This window comes from Schistocerca gregaria, unplaced genomic scaffold, assembly GCF_023897955.1.
Source record: "Schistocerca gregaria isolate iqSchGreg1 unplaced genomic scaffold, iqSchGreg1.2 ptg001050l, whole genome shotgun sequence".
Taxonomy (NCBI): Eukaryota; Metazoa; Arthropoda; class Insecta; order Orthoptera; family Acrididae; genus Schistocerca; species Schistocerca gregaria.
In genome coordinates this window covers 48,336-51,244 of record NW_026062396.1, presented here as the reverse complement: position 1 = coordinate 51,244, position 2,909 = coordinate 48,336, and the positions used below count along the sequence as shown (strand labels likewise).

The following is a 2,909-nucleotide window of genomic DNA, read 5'->3' as shown; positions in this document are numbered from 1 at the left end:
CCACTTGGAGCTGCACTCTCAAGCAACCCGACTCGAAGGAGAGGTCCCGCCGACGCTCGCACCGGCCGCTACGGGCCTGGCACCCTCTACGGGCCGTGGCCTCATTCAAGTTGGACTTGGGCTCGGCGCGAGGCGTCGGGGTAGTGGACCCTCCCAAACACCACATGCCACGACAGGCGGCAGCCTGCGGGGTTCGGTGCTGGACTCTTCCCTGTTCGCTCGCCGCTACTGGGGGAATCCTTGTTAGTTTCTTTTCCTCCGCTTAGTAATATGCTTAAATTCAGCGGGTAGTCTCGCCTGCTCTGAGGTCGTTGTACGAGGTGTCGCACGCCACACCGCCAGCCGGCTGTGCACGCTACCGAGAAAGTACCGGTATGCGAACCGCCAGGCGACGGGCGCGCATCGCACGTTTAAGGAGACGCGGCCGGCCACACAGGCGACCACGACACTCCCACGTCTCCGAAGCGGGACAAACGCCGCGCGCTTCAGTATACGTAGCCGACCCTCAGCCAGACGTGGCCCGGGAACGGAATCCATGGACCGCAATGTGCGTTCGAAACGTCGATGTTCATGTGTCCTGCAGTTCACATGTCGACGCGCAATTTGCTGCGTTCTTCATCGACCCACGAGCCGAGTGATCCACCGTCCTGGGTGATCTTTTCCTTTTCAGTCTCCCACTGTCTCTTTCAAGACAGTAGCATTTGCGGGACTGAGGCGTCTGACGGCCCCTGTTCCACTATTTTTTTTGTGTCCAACGGCCTCACAGCCGATGGGCGTCGTACGGCTCCACACCGGAGCGGACAGGCACTCGGGCGAACGTCATTCAAAACCGGCGCCAGGCGCCAGGTACCGCAGGCCAGCCGCTCCAGAGCTTCAGCGCTCGTACCACACAACAACAACACTTCCGCTAGTTTTGAGAGGCACGCGTGGTTCCGCACGCGGCGCACGGCCACTGCCGTACAGGTAGCGTGTTGCGCGACACGACACGCACATCGAAAGACATGCAGTCTAGTCGGTAATGATCCTTCCGCAGGTTCACCTACGGAAACCTTGTTACGACTTTTACTTCCTCTAAATGATCAAGTTTGGTCATCTTTCCGGTAGCATCGGCAACGACAGAGTCGATGCCGCGTACCAGTCCGAAGACCTCACTAAATCATTCAATCGGTAGTAGCGACGGGCGGTGTGTACAAAGGGCAGGGACGTAATCAACGCGAGCTTATGACTCGCGCTTACTGGGAATTCCTCGTTCATGGGGAACAATTGCAAGCCCCAATCCCTAGCACGAAGGAGGTTCAGCGGGTTACCCCGACCTTTCGGCCTAGGAAGACACGCTGATTCCTTCAGTGTAGCGCGCGTGCGGCCCAGAACATCTAAGGGCATCACAGACCTGTTATTGCTCAATCTCGTGCGGCTAGAAGCCGCCTGTCCCTCTAAGAAGAAAAGTAATCGCTGACAGCACGAAGGATGTCACGCGACTAGTTAGCAGGCTAGAGTCTCGTTCGTTATCGGAATTAACCAGACAAATCGCTCCACCAACTAAGAACGGCCATGCACCACCACCCACCGAATCAAGAAAGAGCTATCAATCTGTCAATCCTTCCGGTGTCCGGGCCTGGTGAGGTTTCCCGTGTTGAGTCAAATTAAGCCGCAGGCTCCACTCCTGGTGGTGCCCTTCCGTCAATTCCTTTAAGTTTCAGCTTTGCAACCATACTTCCCCCGGAACCCAAAAGCTTTGGTTTCCCGGAGGCTGCCCGCCGAGTCATCGGAGGAACTGCGGCGGATCGCTGGCTGGCATCGTTTATGGTTAGAACTAGGGCGGTATCTGATCGCCTTCGAACCTCTAACTTTCGTTCTTGATTAATGAAAACATACTTGGCAAATGCTTTCGCTTCTGTTCGTCTTGCGACGATCCAAGAATTTCACCTCTAACGTCGCAATACGAATGCCCCCGCCTGTCCCTATTAATCATTACCTCGGGTTCCGAAAACCAACAAAATAGAACCGAGGTCCTATTCCATTATTCCATGCACACAGTATTCAGGCGGGCTTGCCTGCTTTAAGCACTCTAATTTGTTCAAAGTAAACGTGCCGGCCCACCGAGACACTCAACAAAGAGCACCCTGGTAGGATTTAAACGGGGTCCGCCTCGGGACGCGAAAGCACCCCTTCGGCTCGCCCCACCGGCAGGACGTCCCACGATACATGCCAGTTAAACACCGACGGGCGGTGAACCAACAGCGTGGGACACAAATCCAACTACGAGCTTTTTAACCGCAACAACTTTAATATACGCTATTGGAGCTGGAATTACCGCGGCTGCTGGCACCAGACTTGCCCTCCAATAGATACTCGTTAAAGGATTTAAAGTGTACTCATTCCGATTACGGGGCCTCGGATGAGTCCCGTATCGTTATTTTTCGTCACTACCTCCCCGTGCCGGGAGTGGGTAATTTGCGCGCCTGCTGCCTTCCTTGGATGTGGTAGCCGTTTCTCAGGCTCCCTCTCCGGAATCGAACCCTGATTCCCCGTTACCCGTTACAACCATGGTAGGCGCAGAACCTACCATCGACAGTTGATAAGGCAGACATTTGAAAGATGCGTCGCCGGTACGAGGACCGTGCGATCAGCCCAAAGTTATTCAGAGTCACCAAGGCAAACGGACCAGACAAGCCAATCCGATTGGTTTTGATCTAATAAAAGCGTCCCTTCCATCTCTGGTCGGGACTCTGTTTGCATGTATTAGCTCTAGAATTACCACAGTTATCCAAGTAACGTGGGTACGATCTAAGGAACCATAACTGATTTAATGAGCCATTCGCGGTTTCACCTTAATGCGGCTTGTACTGAGACATGCATGGCTTAATCTTTGAGACAAGCATATGACTACTGGCAGGATCAACCAGGGA

General features: G+C 54.5%; 2 non-coding genes across 2 annotated transcripts; both read right to left on the bottom strand.

Annotated features, from left to right (window-relative positions):
• Positions 1 to 499: 499 nt before the first annotated feature.
• On the bottom strand, positions 500 to 654 carry LOC126327480 (5.8S ribosomal RNA). Its single transcript, XR_007561295.1, has one exon. It is a non-coding gene; the product is annotated as a 5.8S ribosomal RNA (ribosomal RNA).
• A 362-nt stretch (positions 655 to 1,016) lies between these two features.
• On the bottom strand, positions 1,017 to 2,909 carry LOC126327474 (small subunit ribosomal RNA). Its single transcript, XR_007561289.1, has one exon. It is a non-coding gene; the product is annotated as a small subunit ribosomal RNA (ribosomal RNA).